Source organism: Pinus tabuliformis, chromosome 2_1, assembly GCF_031772625.1.
Source record: "Pinus tabuliformis cultivar Carrire ecotype Pingquan chromosome 2_1, CPIR1, whole genome shotgun sequence".
Taxonomy (NCBI): Eukaryota; Viridiplantae; Streptophyta; class Pinopsida; order Pinales; family Pinaceae; genus Pinus; species Pinus tabuliformis.
Window position 1 is genome coordinate 929441112 of NC_142299.1, and position 10754 is coordinate 929451865.

Sequence of the window (10754 nt, forward strand, 5' to 3'; positions counted from 1 at the left end):
TGCAACCGTAGAGAGACAACCGATGCAGCCAAAGTAAAATCATGATTCAGATGATTGAAAGTGTTAGTGAGAATGTCGTGAGTGTCGGGTCTACACTCTCATGGATCCCTCTTCATTTTTTGCCCACTTTTCGCTTGGATGACTTGTCATGATCACCACTTTAGCTCCCCACCTGCGCACTGTTGTCATCTCTAGAACGTTTGGACGACCATGAACAGCTTTGTGGTGGATGTCTGTGTGAAATTAGGTATTCATTATTTACGTAAATAGGTGGTGTGTGCAATCGGGTTATTCTTTCATTTGAAACTAAAACCCTTTTCAGCTAGTTTTCATATAATCCATTGGATGATGTATTAGATGAAGAATATTTACTTGAAATCAAATCTTGTCCACTCATTAATATAAAAATAAAATTTCAAGCTCAATTTCAATATAAACCATACCTATAGCGAAATTATTATAAATAAAAGATTTGTAATTAAATTTTAAATTGTTTTTGTTAGATTACATGATGGTTTTCAAGCAAAGAAATAACTTAGTAATCATTATCCTTAACATTTTTTCCAACTAAACAGTTATGGGACTACCTAGTAGAACTCCTTTATACAAATTTTTACACAATTTTCACCAACTAGAGCATGTCTCCATAAATTTGAACCCGCCACAGCCAAAAACACAATATGTGCCTCTATCGCTCGAGCTCAACTCATTCGACCACTGTCCTTAACGTTTATTATTAATTGATAAATTTTATCATTAAAAAAATGTAAAAGAAAATATTAATTTTCATGGAAATTCTTTAAATTATATATGTGTGTGTGAGAGAGATATATAAGTTTTAAAATCTTGTTAACCTTTGAAAACAATATTTTTAATGGTCATTTTATATTTTCTTGGGGTTAGGTCATTTTTTTATTGTGATAGAAAAAAATAATAATAATATTTTTTTTTTACTTTTTTTCTAAGTTGTACCAATCTTGAGATATGCATGCTTATTTTTTAGCTTGTGAAACTGCGACCCATAGGCATCTAAGTTTTCAAAATCACCTGGGGATTACACCTGACCTGGGCCACTGTAGCCCTTCACATGACTGAAATTTTTCCCATGAAATTTTGAAAAGGTGACCTTCACATCACGAAGTGCCTTAGCAATACACCTCATCACCATCTATTTTAAGCCCCATGGGAAATAATAGTGACAGTACTAAATTAAGGGTAAAAATATTTTAAAAACTTTTAGTCTTTAAAAAATAATATTTTAGTGGTTATCATAGAAGAAATGGTTAGGTCATTTTTATTATGATGAAACGAAAAATTATTATTATAAAAATTATTATGTTATAGGTACATTTATTTTAATTATTAAAATTTTAATCTAATTATGAATAATTATTATATGGGGGATAGGGATTTAACATCTAACGAACATTCTCTTCTTAGTAATAGTCAAAGGTTGAGATTTATCTCAAAAGTAGTTTTTCCATTTTAATTAAATTGATTAATTACAAAAAATATCATGTGAGTTGTGATTTTTTGGACATGTAATATTAGTAAACTATGGTATTGAAGGAAAATCTATTTACAAATCAACAATCACCATGGTTAAGAATCTTGTTACATGTTTTTTTAAATATGTATGTTTAAATCATATTAATTATTTTTATAACTAGCGCCATATAAATTAAGTGGTTGGTAAATTTCAATGATGATCATGAAGATGATTAACATCCAATAAGACCAATATGGTCTACTAGACCTTAGGAGAGTAAGAGACTAATATAGATTCTTTAATATTTTATTTCTATGATCAAAAAGAAGGGAGAGAATCATTATGAAATCACCATAATTTTTTTTATTTAACAAGTCAAGAATGTTGGTAGTGTGGCAAAGATTTTGAAAATTGGAATGGATGTAAGTAAGAACTAGGTAATGCAAGAGAAAGTGTTTCTCATATTCAACCCTCCTATTATTTCAAAGGTGACATACTCTTTTGTCCCAAGGCGTTTTGGGAATTGACCAATGCCTAATCTCATTATGAAGGTCACGAAAATTAGTTCTAATCTTGGCAATATTCATTATCTTCTTAGCATTGGTCAAGTTAGAAAGATTGTTTTTGTTATGAAGATTGGGGTTGATCACCTCCTTATAATACCTTAGCTTCCTTTTTCCCTCTAACTCCTTATCATCCCACAACTTTTCCTTAAATTTGGAAGTAATAATATTTTTAATAGTATCCATGTTCTGGAAGATTATCTCCTTCTTTATCCCACAGTGGTCTCGCCAACATTGGGCATCCTTATGCCAGCCTCACTTGAGCCAAAGGTGGGGGTTTTTGCTAGAGTTATAAGTAATTTTTGGAACCTCTTGGTTTTCATTTTGTATAGCTTCTTCTATACATGATATACCCAATCATATCTATGCTTTCAATAGGGAAAAGGATAGCTTCAATGAAAATGATAGGGTATGGAGTATTTCCTTTAATCTTGAGGTTGTAGGTTATAAATTTATTTTGGATTATCTCAATATTCCTCTATGATTATCTAGATATATTTCAACCCCAAATCTCACATCCATATAAAATAACATGGGTGACAAGAGTCTCAAAGAGGAATTTTTTTTACTCCATGCCCAAAGCTTTGTCAACTTTATTTTCAAGCCCATAATAAGATTTCCATCCCCCAATTATTCTTTTCTCAATTTTATAATTCCATTTTAGTTGATGATGAATGTTGATTCTTAGGTACCTGTATGAACAAACTTTCTCCAAGTAGTTATTATCAAAAATGAAATTATCATAGCTAATGTTTTTGGATTTAGTTATCATGACTTTAGTCTTGTTAGTATTAATAGACATACTCATCATGGAGTAGTAATCTTTGATGATTCTAAGCTACTTATTGATATCATCATGCCTCCTAGCTAAAAAAAAAAAAATTCAACATAAAGGATAAGAGTAATGACTAAACCAGAGAGCCTGAGGCCATCACAACCTACAACTTCCAAGAATTCTTCTAGCTTATCAATGTAAATTCAGAAAAAGTGGGGGAATAGAGGACACTGTTGCTTAAAATTGATATTGTGCTTAATTTCTTCTGACCAACTCTTGGTGGTCCTAAGCTTAGAAATAACCGTTTTGTATAGCCTAATCACAACAAGCGTCAACTCGTAAGTGTTGAAAAAATAGAGTATGAAAGATACAAGCACTACTTTTGACTATGGTAATTACTTGTGAATATATATTTTAGTTCTTTTATCTTCATCAAGGAATCACACTTCAGAAATTCAACCAATGACCATGAAAGGAAAGTATATATCACAATGTGTGTGAGAGAGATATATGTGAGTAATGTGAGTGATAAGTGTGCATTTAAAATGAAAAATTTCAAGTGTATTTTATACCCAAGAGACATGTCACTTAAATTAAGCCATGTCTCTTAGTAAATTAAATTCTAGTAAATTTGCACATTTACATTTTTACTCATATTTGCTAAATTATTGAATATCACGTAAATAATGGTGGATGGTAACTTCTAGTAAGTATATTTATTTACATTTTGTTTCTATTTCATATTTTATGCAAATACTTGCTTAAATTATGATGGGTAGTAACTAATGGAAAATATGTTATTTACTTTAGTATGAGTTATTTCCAAGGATCTTAATTTTAGGTGGTTTTGTTGATTTTCTTTATTTTAATTTTCTTTCCTTTAATTTCAATTTTAATTTTATTTCATGTTTTTATAGAGTATTATAAATACATTGAGAATTATTACGATAAATCATAGCTACATTCTTTAAAACTCCCTCTTATCTAGGGAAGTATTAATAATGACTATCTAGATGTTTTTTGTATACATGATATTTGTAAAAAATAGTAAATCTCATTGATAACATCTTTATCTAGGACAATACCCTTGACCTACATTAGCATCAGCATCAATATATACTACAACCCAAGTTAGCTCTCCTAACTAATGGTACTTACTCAAATAGTCGCCATGATTTGGTGGGTGCCTCACCTCATGCTACTCTGACTTATTCAAGGTTTCCATCCCCTATTATCAAACCCTAGGAAAGCCTGTGTCCTAAATATGAAGGCCTCTCTCTAGGACATGATGCTAAAGAGGCACCCACTCCATGAGTTTTCGGGCCTTAGATACCACTCCTTTCAAGAATGTTCATCCCTCATGCTATCTCATCAATAGTCTAGGTCATGCTCCTATTGTCACCAATAGTCTGAGCCATTCCCTTGTTGTCCACCCATAAACAGTTTGGGCTAAGCTCCTGTTGTTACCAATAGTCTGAGCCATGCCCCTATTGATGTCACATAAATGCTCCATATCACTAATAGAGGATTTATCCACTAATCCAAGCTTGTCTTTAAAGTATACAAACTTCACTTGAGACAGACGCTTTGTGAGAATGTCAATTGTCTGCTCATCAGTGGATATATAGTGGAGCCTAACTCCTCCCTTCTGTACCATATCACAAATAAAGTGTTAGTTGATCTCAATATGCTTTGTCTTACCATGAAACACTATATTTCCTATCAGCTTCACACAAATTTTATTATCACATAACAACACTTATTATTCCAACATTTGGTCGAAAAATCTAGAGAGTAGCTTCTGAAGCTATACCCCCTCACAACATGTCAAACAAGCTTCATTGTTCTTTACCTCTATAGTACTAATTTTGATAGAGGTATGTTTCCTTCTCATCTGGGATATCATAGAAAAACCCAAATTGAAACATACACCAAATGCACTATTCCTATCATTCACACTCCCTATCCAGTCAAAGTTTGTATATCCCTACAGTTGTATCTCACCATTTGAAGCATATCTCAAATAGTAGTCAATGATACCATGCAAATATCTCAAAATATGCTTTGCTACAATTGAATGCTCAAGTCTATGTTCCAAATGAAATTGGTTCAAGGTGTTTTCCACAAATAAAATATCTGGCATGGTATTTACCAAACAAATTAATGATCAAATCAACTTTCGGTACATGGATGGATCCAACAAGTCAAACTCATATTCTCTTAGCTTTCTTAGGTTTGTCAGCATACGAGTTTCCATAGACTTGCACTTTGTCATGCCAAACTTCTGAAGGATCTTGATGACATATTTTCCTTGTCTAAGAAGTATTTCACCAGGCTTCATCAATTCAATATCACATTCACTGGCCAACTCCCTCTTAATCTGAGAAGTTTTCTATTATGATCATTTCAAGCTTCCTTTGAAGCTAACATACGTTTTTCTATCTGCCCCTTCTTTGGTACAAGATGTCATAGTTTCTCCACATGATTCCTTAAGGGCCTTCTTAAATTATGGGACTTCTTCAATGTCTTGAAAAATTGAGAGAAAACATGATCTCCCTCTTACTCAGAGAATATTTTACTCGCTCATCTTTAGTCACAGACATGCATATTTCAAATTTGATTATCTACCTTCTCCCTCTTAAGCTCAAATTTTCAAATCTCAATACTAGGAAAGATCCTTTTGTCAAAATATTTGATTTGTTTTTCTACCTCTTCTACCTCTATTTTCAAATCTATTGGAAACCCTCAATATGTATCTGCAATCCTCACTAGAAGGTCATTTAAGAACAACTTTTGAGAAGAATGGTACTTCCTCTTGATCTTGGCCTTGTTCTAGCAGCTTCATTGACAATGTCATCATGATTTCATATCTTCCTTACATGAACTAATATTTATATCTTTAGCGGAAATGGCTAATTCATGATTTTTCTACTTGCTAGCATTTATAAACCATAGATTTTCAATTTCATAATCATATGTCAAAATCCTAGAATCAACATGCCCTTGACATATTGAACATTCTCAAAATCAATCAGAAGAGTCAAATTATGATCATATGTAGTGATGATGTTTTGCTCATAAAAGCTTAACCCTCATTTCAATGTAGAAAGAATAACTTCATCATTCTTAAAAAGTAGGTGGAATATATATTTCTTGGCATCAATACTTTCTTTGCAATAAAACCTTTAATTTATTTATTCATTTGTGTCCTTGACTTGTCGTAGTGTATGGTTTGCAAATGTCTTTATTAAAAAATCCTTAGAACTTCTAAGCTTAAAGAGGGGCCTAGACTTTCCTTTTGAACTCAATATATTTGGGCCAACTAAGTGGCCTTAAAAGAATCATATTTATATTCTATATGGCTAATTTCCATGCTTCTTCAATTCAAAAACTTGATATTTTTGGTTCAAGTAATCTTATGATGAATTATCCCTTTGTTTCCAAATATGTTATCATGATTTGTAGGAGAGAGTTCAACATTTTTTCATTGTATGTAGTATTTCTTCAAAGGTATACTTCAGATATAATTTCAGTAATCATTTGCAACGTAGGGTTTATGACATAGTAACATTCTTTAAAGAAAGAATATGTTCAATACTTCAATCTGTGCAAAGGTCACAAACTTTCCTTATGTGGTTGTGATCTGATCCATAGCTTGTATAATAGAGGTGCCATTACTCTAAAGCACTAACTTTACATTTCTTCTTGTGGGTCCAGATTTCTATGAATAATTTAATATTATGTAGCATCAATTCTTCCTTTAGACATGAACTAGTCATGAGCTTCATAAACATACTTTAAGCTAAAATATCAGTCCAAAATTAGACATTTTCTTAATGCCTTCCAAAACTTCACAAAGGATAAATTTGCTGGCATTTTTAGAGTGACATCATTTCGTATCCTTAGGAGATTATGGGAATCGATTCCAGACCTTCGAAGATCATTTTTGTTGATGGATTTTTACAATGGAATGATAGAAATATTATCACAAGATTGCGTTAGGACCATTTCTTGTATAAAATGTATGTTAGATTGAGTTCATTGCAAATGCATCTTTAATTTTGAGTATAAGAAAGTATCATGGCATCTCAAAGACCTTTATTAGCTTCAATGATGTTCAAGGGTATTCCATGTCAATATATACTCATGGTCACTTTATAGCCAAGCTCATCAGCCTTGGATATCGAAATAATTTTTCTCAGGATAAAGAACAATATACTCTAATGGCTCTGCCTTTCGACATCTATAGTAGGTCTACAGACTTCCAATTTTCCATAATTCTAAGGTCAAAGAAAAGTTTACTTGTTAACAATGGTTTCTCTATGAAAAGGTTATAACAAATCATCATCAACGTTATCAGCTTCTCTAACATAAGTTAAGTCATCATCTCTAACATCATCTCATCAGAATCTCTCACATCATCATCTATTCAACATCTTTGATGCAATCAAAATGAACTAGTTGGAATCTGTGACATATTCAACATCAACTAATAGCCACAACTAGGTAGTACCACTGACCCATATTGGTCGGTACTCCTAACACATGGCACAACATTAAGCATCAACCTATTACCATAATTTGGTCAACAACTGTAACACATGTTAAATCAATAGCATCGAAAATTTTGCATAATTTTGTCGACAACTATGACACATGGTACATCTTTATCATCAACTAATCACCATGATTTTGGTTGGCACCTCTAACCTATGGTATATTGACTAATTATGGGTCACTATCATCCTAGTAAATAATTGTGACCTATGGTTAGACCCTAGGGACACACTAAATTCATTTGAGTAATCTAGTCGCAAATCCAAAGGCCTCATTCTAAGCCATGATGTTAAAGGATCTCACTCAACATATTTGGAGAGTAATTGGAGCTTGATGTTGGAAGCCACCCACTCAATTAAGTGATCTTTGGCCTCTATGACCATTCTTCCTAATATAGTCAACATACATGACATATAAAGAATGTCTATCCTTTGCTATAACATTCTCCCTAATCTAGTTATACTTAACACTATGAGAATGTATGTCCATGATGTTATCGTGTGAACAATCTCTCTCACTGAGAGGTATAGGACTATTATTGTCCTCAGATGTTGTTGTATCCTCACTCCCTCTTGTTGAGAGAGACATACTTAATCACTTCAAGCTTGTCCTGGGACAACTTGCTTGATAATACTGGATCCATACTGTTCTCTCCATATACAACGTCTTGGTACTAGATCTTAAGGTACCTTGACTTTTCAAATTTCTTAGCAGAAAAAGATCAACTCATCCTTGCATATGCTTAGATGCAATCTTCAACTTCCTTCACCAAAGCTCTGATACCATGTTGATAAAATAGAGTGGGAAAGATACAAGAACTATTTCTGAACTATGGTAATTAAGTGTGAATATATATTATAGTTCTTTTATCTTCATCAAACAATCACACTTCGGAAATTAAATTGAAAGGAAAGTGTATATCACAATGAGTGAGAGAGAGACATGTGAGTTATATATTTGTATGTAAAGTGGAAAAGTTCAAGTAAATTAAATTCTAGTAAGTTTGCACATTTACATTTTTACTCATATTTGTTGAAGTGTTGAAAATCACATAAATAATGGTGGGAAGTAACTCCTCGTAAGTATATTTATTTACATCTTGTTGTTATTCCATCTTTTATGCAAATACTTGCTTAAATTATGGTGGTTAATAACTAGAGGTAAATATTTTATTTACGTAAGTATGACCTATTTTTCAAGGATCTTAATTTTAGGTGGTTTTGTTTATTTTCTTTCTTTTAATTTTATTTTTTCTAATTTAAAATTTTAATTATTATAAATGCATCAATGGCTATGAATATTGGCCATATATAATTTCTTCAATAGAAAGGAACCACTATCTCTTCAAGACTCTTCCATAGCTTATCTCGAGGAACTGTGTAGAAAGCTCTTTTGAAGTGAACAAAACAACTAAGAGATTGGTTTCATTATTAAGACATTCAAATACAATGATCCTAAGAGTAACAAGATGGTATAAGTTGAGTGATGTCTCCTAAATCTAGCTTTCCCTTTAGCTCTTTTATCGTGGCTTTCGAGCCAAAGGCTAATCTTATTTTCCAAAATGAGTCTGTACAACTTGGCTAAATTGTGGCTAATCATAATGGTCTTGTAGTTAGATGGAATGTTTTTATCTCCACTCTTAAAGATATGCATAATAAGGCTTTGGATCCTAGGCTTAGGGAATCCTTGTTTTACTACCAAATTGAGGAGTTTTGTATATGAGGGAGGAGATATACCTTCCAATTTTGAAAATTTTATCTTGGTAGCCTTCAATATCCCTAGCTTTCCAATTAGAAGGCCACTTAATCCCAAATTCTACATCTTCTAAAGAAAAGATATCCTCCTCTATAGGAGTGTTTATGATGATTCCCATATTGTCAGGAAAATTGTAATTATTATTTAGATAGATATCTTGGTTCTTTAAGGGATAAAATTATTTTATGTGTCAAACAGATCGCTTCAGTAAAGATTGAAATGGAAAATACAGCTATTCTGGAAAGTTGACTGCTCTAGGAAATGGATGTTCTGGTAGATAATACACCAGGAATGTGGTCTATCAGTATGTGAAGCGCCTTAGTCAACAACTAGAAACCTTCCTCACTTTAGATATGTCATTTAGTATCCATTCTCATTGGCTCTTTCATTTTACAAACAACAATATTCCTCCAAAACTTTCTAGACTCAATTTTAGAAAGGTGAAGAAGGCACTCTTGCCTCCTATTTATGTAGTATGTTTTCTTCCTTTTGATAAGAGCTTTGTACAAATTTATTTTTTCAATCTTGATGGTTTCATTAGGAGCATCTCTAATCACTTTCTTAGCAATTTTATAATCATTATCATACCAAGGTCCAAAAATTTCTAGACTCAACATTGGAAAGGTGAATAAGATGCTCTTGCCTCCTATTTATATAGGATGTTTTCTTCCTTTTGATAAGAGCTTTATACAAATTTATTTTTTCAAGCTTGAAGGTTTGATTAGGAGCATCTCTAATCACTTGCTTAGAAATTTTACAATCATTATCATACCAAGGGTTGTAATTTTTATTATTCAGTTATAAGAAACCTTGGTAGAGAACTTGTTAATGGTATTGGAAAGGGTTGTAGTAAAAATTTGGTAGATGTGATCAATTTTATCACTATACATTAAGAAATCTAAATTCCATTTTAAATATTTTAAGAATAGATACATTTTACTTCTGTCAAAATGAATGTGTCTTTGACTCTCACAATTCTCTTGCATGTAGATGGTGTGCATGTTAATGTTTAAAGTTAAGGTTAGAGGTATGTGGTGAAAATTAACAATACATTTGAAAACATGGGTATCGTATATCCAATAACCCACAACATTACTATCGATCCCATGAATATGATTAATTTGGCCTAAGGTTGGCCAATTATTTATTCCATTGAAAATTATCATGTCTTGGGAATTATAGATTTTGATTAGATTAGTACCAAATGATTTCTCAGTTATGTCTTCAAAATTTCTTTTAGGGGGTTAAGGTTAGACTTATTAATTAGAGAGTATCTTGTTTAATAAGCATTCTATCATTGAAGTCCCCTAGCAAGAGGATTTTACCCTCATTCCTTAAAATATGAATATCTTATTCTAAGGTATTGAACAGGAAGTAGGTTGTTCTTTTTATAGGAGGTAGAGTTTATAGGAGAAAAGTAACAAATTGTGAGATAAATCCTATTGGTGTTAGAGTCATAAATTTACATCCACATGTACTAATTGAGGGGGTGAATCTTATAAAGTTGAAAGTGAGAAGAGATACTATTTTTTATATAACAAGTTATTCCTCCAAAACCTCTACTAAAGGATTTCTTGTTCCAAGTCAGCGAGAAAATGAATCCATCTATGTGAGG